At 39.2% G+C, this 8,924-nt stretch overlaps 1 protein-coding gene across 1 annotated transcript in view; it reads left to right on the forward strand.

Moving 5' to 3' along the window:
* Positions 1-8,924, forward strand: part of SMG6 (SMG6 nonsense mediated mRNA decay factor) — a 94,669-nt gene that overhangs the window by 25,347 nt on the left and 60,398 nt on the right. The gene's annotated exons all lie outside the window — the stretch shown is intronic.

Here is an 8,924-nt window from a genome sequence, read left to right on the forward strand (position 1 = left end):
AATCCCAGCCTGCCAGAAAAGCATTAAGCATTAACGTTATATAAATATATATGTACATCCTGCATGGTCTGTTAATTGAAATGGAAAACTTTAAAGATTAACCATCTCTACCGCTGGTTTAATACCACCCAAGAAAACACTCGACATAGCATTTCAGTAAGATATATACATTTAGGGTTATGGGTAGAAGTGGCCTTATCACCATGGCAACAAAGGAATGGTCTAACCTGCAGTAATATTTGATAGTGATTTTAGAAACTCCTATCCAATCAGTGATGGCTGGGAAGGACAGCTTATCGTGATATTATTATTTATTGTTTTATATAGCATAAACCCCCCCCCCCATAAACTGTGAGGCGAGTGAAAGTTTTGCAGATGTGCAAATGGGGTGGTCTACCACTTTAATCAGAGCAGTCCAAGCTAATGTAGTAATACTGAACATATGAAAACTAAATCCTGGCCAATATTAGTGCTGCTGGATGCCCACCCTGCTTATGAGAGATTAATATCGAGAGTGTATTACTTGCACACAGCTCCTGCCAGTGTCAGTTACTGACACTGCTGTGTGTGGCCAAACATGGTTTATGCCTCGTTATGCTCGTGTTTTTTTTTGTTTGTTTTTGAGGGGGGTTGCGAAAAAAGAGCACAACAAGCATTATGTTGTTTTCGGCGTGTATTGCGTTTTTCTCCAAAATGTAAGTTCGCCAACACATTTTCAGCCAGAGCACGTTCTTAGTAGGGGGCATTGTTGCACTCCTCAATTTTCCGAGGATGCTGCCTCTCAGAACTCAACATTTAACCAATGACTGTCGGCATTTAATAAAACTCTTCAGCATTGTTACATACATCTGGCGATTTCCAGTTTGTATACAATATTGGGTCACAATTGATTACAAAGTGTCTGACCACCATCTGTACTGTGGGATTAAGTGTATCGTGATCAGTCATTAACCATATTCAGTCTTTTACTTGCTAGAATATACCAGGGTTTGACAAATTTGGTGTAGATCAAGTCAAGTTTTTATTTTCATGTATTTAACATTTCTGTAATATCTCCTTCTTCCCTTCTGTCTTCTAAAGTGATACTTTAACATTGTATGTCCCCTTCGTATGAAATACATAAAGAAATACATGTGTCCCAAGATAATTTACAAAATCTATGTAATAAAAAGGGTTATAATATAAAGTATTGATCAATACATTAAATATTTGGCAAATATTAATAATCTTTTATAAATTAGTGAAAACATTCATCCACTTAATATTTTGATGAATGAATCCATTACATTATAGGCTAATCAAGTTAATAAGTGAGAAGTATTACATTGCTCAATAAATTCATATATATTAAATAATTGTAGAAAAAAAATCAATGTTCACTAAATAAAGCTGATGAATGCATTAGTACATTACTAAATATATAGGAAGCAATCTGAACGGAGCTCACTGTGCCTGTCGCTTCTGTTCTAAGCTGTATCCTACTAACTCTTAGTAGCCCTGATTTGGATCTGTTGGTGTCACCTCATGGCCAATTGTTGGCCCTACCTGGTGCCTGTACACCCTACAGTGTGAGCAAGGGGTGTACATTCCCTAACGTGGTCTATAAGACACTCTGGTTGCCTTTTCTCATTTTTGACTCTGTATGTTTTTAAATAATCTAATACAAGTTTTATTTATTTAGAAGATACAGTGTACACTTGTTTTGGGTATTATGTCTGCAGGTTTAGATATCGTGGACTATTGTAACTGTACAGTGTTTTAACCAAGAACCCAGAACAAGTATAAATGAAGTTTGGGTGCACCCCGAGTTATGTTTGTTATGTCACTGAGGCTGTGAGTACAGAATAAAGACTATGATGCGGGTTACCTCAGTTATGACTCAGTCAGTTACCGCTTGTTCCATTATAAATACAAGCGGTAAGACCAAAAGTATTCCTCAAAAGAATAACATAAAAGTGTAAGTGACGGAATGTTTTAGTACCACCGGCTTCACTACAATCCTGACTAAGAATTTCACCGAAAATGTGAGATGGCGTGGAGCGAGTTTGAGATTCCTGCGTACTGCCGTGTTGTCGGCTCACATTTAAACCCTTGGAGCTGCTGCTGTGCCCCCGTTAGAAGTGCTGAAATGAGATTCTAATACTGAAAGATTTAGGAGCGCAGAGTAACAGGCGTGTAATCCCGAGCGCATGCCCCAGCATGTGTGCTTATTATACGGTTACTCCGGCAGCTGCTTCCAGTAGCTGACTTTGCTACCAAGTACCCCGCGCACGCCGCTTGGCTTAACGATTCGGCGGCATGCCGCCTCTCTTGGCCGAGGACTCAGTCTTACCAAAAAACTTTCATCCATGCTTAGCCACCATTTTTTTTTTTGGGGGGGGGACACATTCTTTCTTTTTAGTTGATCCCAAAAGAAATCCCAGAATGATCCTGTATGAAGATCGATTCTGGTGCAGGGAAATTCCTACAATGATCGTGTATCTCACACCAATGCGCAGCGAAGCTGTTCTTCATACATAGCCTCCAAAATGTTATACAAAGATGGCCAGCAAATCATGAAAAGTTTGTATGGCAAATAAGTCAGTGTTGAGTATATTAATACATATTTAACCAAGAGATGTAACATATTAACAGTTTTAATAATCTAATATTGGAATATTTTCAGGTTATTTTCTACTTAGTGTTTTTTTCCCCATCCATTTTGATTTGGTTTAACAGTAGATTCTACTATAAATATTGGAGATATAATTCACATCCTTATGTGAATCTTCATACACGGAATATTAGGAGGGCAGCTTCTACCGCTGATTTCTCCTTTATAATTTGTGTGTTTGTGTATATATGTATGTATGTATGTATGTGTATGTATGTATATATATATATATATATATATATATATATATATATATATATACATACATACTCTGAGTACTTTGCTATGCTTTCTTTTTTTAGTAAAGGTTCTCAGAAACCCTAAAGAAATTACATTGCAGAAAACCTTATTCCCATGTAACAAAGTTTTGCGGTTGTATATAATACGCCCTCAATGTGTGTGTGCTAAAACAGAGGAAAATAAAGTATTTTGAGGGAAGGTTTTTACGGTACTTTATTGCGGGGGGCCTGAGATATAAATTGCATAATGTAGCATTTGTATCCCCTTTTGCACCCTTACTTGTAAAAGCCAATCAATGACCGTGAAAGGGGAACGGTAATTAAATAAAAAGAGAATACAGGGAGTAATGATGGCTGTTCCCATGTTACATGTACAAGGGGTTTTTATACTACACTGTGTAGGATTTGGAAAAGTAACAGGTCTGCCTTTAAAGACTTGCTCTAACATCTGGGCATTCATGTGATCGGTGATTTAGAGTCGCGTCTAAGCAGGCATACACGGTGGGAATGGGGATTTTTGAATACAGGCATGCTCAGTGTTCTCGATGATAGATGATAGTGAACCTTTCCTATTGTGAATCATGAATACATGGAAAAAAGATTTCTCATTCTCATGACATGATTGGTGGGACGAGAATCGCACTGGAGTGGGCAACTCATCTGTGATGGCTATTTTCCTAAGTTTTAATCCCCACACAGTCATCCTTACGTTGTCTGGTTTACTTCTTATTACTCTCAAGTGCCAAATGTCTTTTTTTAGTGGCTGTGTGATTTGAAGCATGGGATGCACTGGTTGTCGTTCATCGGTTAGTCGGTGCTGGCATTCTACTTCCTCTATAGATGGGGGAAAGTCCTGAATACTTGTCTGGTCTAGATCTGAGGGCTCACAGCATACTCGTTTTCTGAAAACATTGTTCGATGACTTCACTAATTAGTCTGCCTATAGTGAAAAATGATTGGAGTCACCAGAGGACCTCATAGTTAAACTGGAAAGCATATGTTTGTAAAGCAGCAAGACGATGTACTTTTAATGAGTGCTGTTTTTTTTTTTAACAGTTCACACATAAACCACACAGTTCACTTTTTGTATATTGAAAATAACATTTTGTGTTGAAAACAGCATTTTTATCTTTGCACTATACCCACGTCTTTTTCTTGTTGCATTTCTCCATCATCGTCGTCTTCGTTCCGTCTCTCTCCATTTCCTTTTCTTCAAACATCGTTCAAACATTCTAGAAATAAACTACTGAAGGTATTTCTGGCCGTGTGACAGTACATTTTAATCACTTCACAGGTTAACAAATTACTTACTCATTTGGGAATTAAATCCCAGGAATGAATGAAGAATAGGAGAGAAAATATATTCATACTTTAAAACTTAACTTTTTTTAAATTAACCTCTAAGAATGTGGATGACTCCTAATATTTGCTGCTATTTTCATATTAGCTCTAAATACAGAGCTAAAAGAGCAAAGTGTTTAGACCCTTAGTCCTGGGTGTTGGCAGTAATGGGGGGCAGCTAAAAAAGTGAATTGTGCTCCCCCCATGAACCCCGCTTTTAGCTTCGTCCACTAGTCACTCACAGTCTTAGGGGTTCATTTAAATAAATGTTATCTTGTAATTTATGAAAATATGTCCTCGTATTCACTTCACAGGTTAGTATTAACGGGTAATAAGCAGCCCCATTTAACGGTGATTGTTACCTAAATGGGCTTAATATTGAGAGAGGTGAGCAATATATGGCCATATGGATGTGATGGAATCCCCAATATTTCTGCCTTCGGTGTTTTTTTGAATGGTATTCGCTGAATAAAGCTCAGATGTGTGCAGGTAAATAAAGATGAACTGTGCGTGGGAATGGTTTTGCTGCATTGGTGATTTTCATGCTTTCCTGGTTCCAGGAACTTTGTCCATCGCAAACTATTGAATGTGTATTGCATGCAGGTTCACAAAGTCCAGCAAGCGGTGTTCATTCTCCGCTAGATCTGGAAGCTGTCTCATTCACTTACACCAACGGCACAGTAAAAGCAACCACGTCAGTTTTCTGTTCTCTGTAACCTTGGGAAAGCAAAGAAGATACAACTATTATTGACAATGGAGCTCTTTAGCTGTCAGTTTACCTTAAATCATGCATCACGGTATAAAGATAACCCTGCAGGGTTTTATATTGGGGCAGATTTCCGCCTTGTCTGCATTTAGTCCAAGCAATGAGTTTCTCAAAAGAGAGGTGTAAATTGCTGGACAGGCTCTCAAAGGCTTTGTATGCCTTTGAAATCAATTTGATTGTTAAACGTTGAGAGACAGACTGGAGTCTGAACAAACACGTTGCACGTTTCAATTCCTTCACTGTAAATTTCTACCACCAATGCTGGAAGGCTGTTTCATTTACTTACTACCCTCTTTTTGGATGGGGAGAGGTGTAATCCCACACCAGTATTAAGAACATTATCTAATGGAAGAGCTTTTTTTAGTCGTAGTATTATTGGCATCCTTCAAGCATGACCCAGTCAGTCCCCATATCATTAGAGCTCATATTTAATTAGCGTACTTGTAGTTGAGGCTTAACACATAATAGAATGTGCTGCCCGGAAGTCACAGAACATGCTACAATAACGCTGGCACGCAGTGTTACATGTATTATATGTAGTGTGTGTGTGCGCGTGTATATAGAATTGCTTGCTTACCAAGCAACTCTTTACTGTACATATATTCAAAGAATGTGGCAATCCGTTATATTAGGGAAAGAGGGCTTATAAATATATATATATATATATATATATATATATATATATATATATATATATATATATATATATATATATATAATGCTGTTTTACAGGATGCGCACATTAATGTGAGTGCATGACATCCATCTACACCACGGCACTCAATCCAATGCCACGGGACGCCTCGTATTTAACTACGAACCCCTTTTCCTATTTGTTTTTGACACGGGTGACGAGCTACATCCATCATCTTTTTCAGATGCGCTTTGTCGTTCGTATCACCCCAGGCCCCTCTGAAAGCACAAAGTTCCATCCGACACTCGCTGCTCGCCCTCCTCGTTCACCTCGCCTCCTAACTCTCCCCATCCCCAGATGTGCTGCCTTAAAACGAGCGAAGGTGGAAATGATGCTGGAAGGAACATCTGTATAGTCGAGTCAGACGCGCTGCAGCTGCTGCTTAGCCCTGGCAGCCTCCTCGCTGCTGTCTGCTGGGGTTTACTTCTGTCTGCATTGAAACATGTCTTAAGAAAGAGGGGGTTTCGGAAAGAGAAAGGAGGGGTGGCATTAAGCCAGCACCACTTACCCTGCCCTCTCCTCCCAGCCCCCCTTCTCCCCTTTGGGGCCAGACATGGAATTAATCTCCTCTTTCTGCTCTGGGTACTTCAGATCGCTGGCAGCGCACGGCAGGATGTGGGATCTCTCTCTCTCTCTCTCTGCGCCTTGGCTGACTTTTTTACCTCTCGAAGAATTTGGAAGGCCGTGAGATTCCCCCCTCTCCCTCCTGCCCTCCTCCACCCCCCCTTCTCATCCCCGCCTCAGCGCAGTGAAGTTTTTCAGCCTGCTGATCTCCCTGCTGCGGCTTTGCCCTAATAGATTTCAGATGTTGACACTGTTGACTTCAGTACCAAACTATTTTACATGTGATCGGCTGTATTTCCTGAGGAAATCTGCAAGATATTTATTAAGAACTAATAAAATAAACCTCTCCCTGAGATTTGAGGTAGTATTCAATTCTCTGGGCCGTTCTGGTTTCCACTCTCACCCAGGTCGCTTTGCGTTCTCCCGTAATAGCGGGAACACAATTTGACTAGAAGCTGTTCCATTTATTAGTTTTTTTTGTTGTTGTTTTTATTGTCCTGAAACGGTTTGATAAATCAGAAAATCTATATCATACGCAGTCGTAACTTAACCATATCCGTCGTAACTTAACCATATCCGTCGTAACATAACATATGGATAAAATATACATGCGTTAATGCAAGATGTATTTGGGTTCTTGAAATCATGAGTTATACCCACCGGAGTACTATATGCTGTCATACTTCAGCTGCAACCGGCCCAACGGATTGTAACCCATTTATTAAAACAATCAAAATTGTGATTTTACTGTAATTCTAAAAACAAAATATATTCAAGGGACTAGCAAACCCAGCAAAGGATAAGCTATATAAAACAGTATTTGAATGCAGATGGACCGCCAGCTATTACTAGTGACTGTAATGTACAATCGCCATTGGGTTTTTTTCTGGGTCCTGACAGACTTTTGGCGCATTTTTGGTTCTCTCTCTTATATTTTGATAAAGGTATATCAGACATGCAAAACAGTCTGGTCAGACGTTGCTGCCGTAACATCCAGTTGCTATTGCCAAGCACTGCCCGCTAGCGAGTTGAAGTCTTTTGCACATGGCCGCAATTTGGTTGTTGACTTGGGTGTGTATATTATCCACCTTATTTGTATATACTTAACTTTTATTGTAATTATATTAGTAAAAACCATTTTAATAGGCCGATACAAAGAAAAAAAACTTACATGTTTCCTTTCCAATGAATGAATGCATTGAGAGCAGCCTCCTCACACCAGTGGTTTGAACGGTCTGAACCCGGTCTTCCAGATGATACAATATTTGATCTATGAAGCTCTTAAGCCATTTTTTGGTAAAAATGTAAAAATTGTCTGTCTAAGTAACAAACCCTCTAACTTCTCCTGACCGTGTAGTTTCATGGAACCCCAACTAATCTCAGGTTCCACAGTTCACACAATTAATAAATGCCCCTCTATTTTTGTTTCTAACTTATATTTTATATTTAACCAACAATTTACCTGGTGCTTCTTACTATACACATATTCAGAGGGTATGATCTGGAATTAACAGACTGAGGGGAACAAATAGAGCCATTGTATATGAGATAGGGAGATGGCTCGGTACCTACACTTGGGTATCTATTGACACACATCTGTTATTCTACGTATCCTGTTTGATCTGATCCGCTGTCATATTGTGATTATTTTCAAATCCTTTCACTTTTTTTTTTTTTTTTTTACAATGAAACACTTTTAGATTTTACGGTTTCAGTCTTTTTATTTCTAGCCAAAAAAAATCCATAATTTGCATCCCTCAGCAATGAGAAGATTTATGGTAACTTGCCATTGTGCCTTTATTATGCCCATAGCCATGTAATTGTTGCGTTTTCGTGCTGTGCCATTCTCACTGTGCCCAATTCCACCATGGGGATTTTGGGACCTGGCATAGGAAGAAAGGCTGTTCTTAATAGGCTCAATAAATAAAGCCGTGTAATTGCACTTGGCAGGGAAGCTTCATTCTTACGAATGTGCAATTCCTACTCTCCCATTTCCCAGTCATGTGCATGACAGTTTTTGCCTGTTTGTCTGGCGTTCGCTTTGCCCTGTGATGGAAATACATTTTAGCGGTATCTTTAACATTTCTCTGCACTCAGCGACAACCTGTTGCCCTGCAGAGTTTGATAGACAATCCCATTATCCTCCTGTTTGTAGTTGTTAATTAAATCCCCTGGATCCTAATTTAGATTAAAGTACGCAGTAGTTTGTAGAGGATGCTGCTCTTTGTTCTGCTTTAGGCAGTGAATGCACATTTTATTTGATGTTCAATTTTACCAAATCGGACTTTCATGCAGAGATGTCCAAAGTCAGCTGCCTTCTAGTTAATGGACACTTCTGCGGTATACAGGTGCCAGGATCCTCTACCAGTTTCCAATGACTTTGCATAGCCTTAGTTTTAATTTTAATATTTGTTTTATATAGCACCATCATATTCCACAGATCTGTACAATGGGTAAACAGGACTTAACAAGTTGACTTACAGAGACAGGTGAGGAGGGCCCTGCTCAAACAAGCTTACCATCTAAAGGACAGCACCTAAAAGCATGAAACATCTGTCCTCGAGTTCAACTTTGAATGCTATGTAGACCCTTAAAGCATCACATGTTACATTTTGCAGTTCATTATACTCGATAAGGAATTATGTGCTAGAAGGGGGAGAGAAGAAA

Source organism: Spea bombifrons, chromosome 2, assembly GCF_027358695.1.
Source record: "Spea bombifrons isolate aSpeBom1 chromosome 2, aSpeBom1.2.pri, whole genome shotgun sequence".
Lineage (NCBI taxonomy): Eukaryota > Metazoa > Chordata > Amphibia > Anura > Pelobatidae > Spea > Spea bombifrons.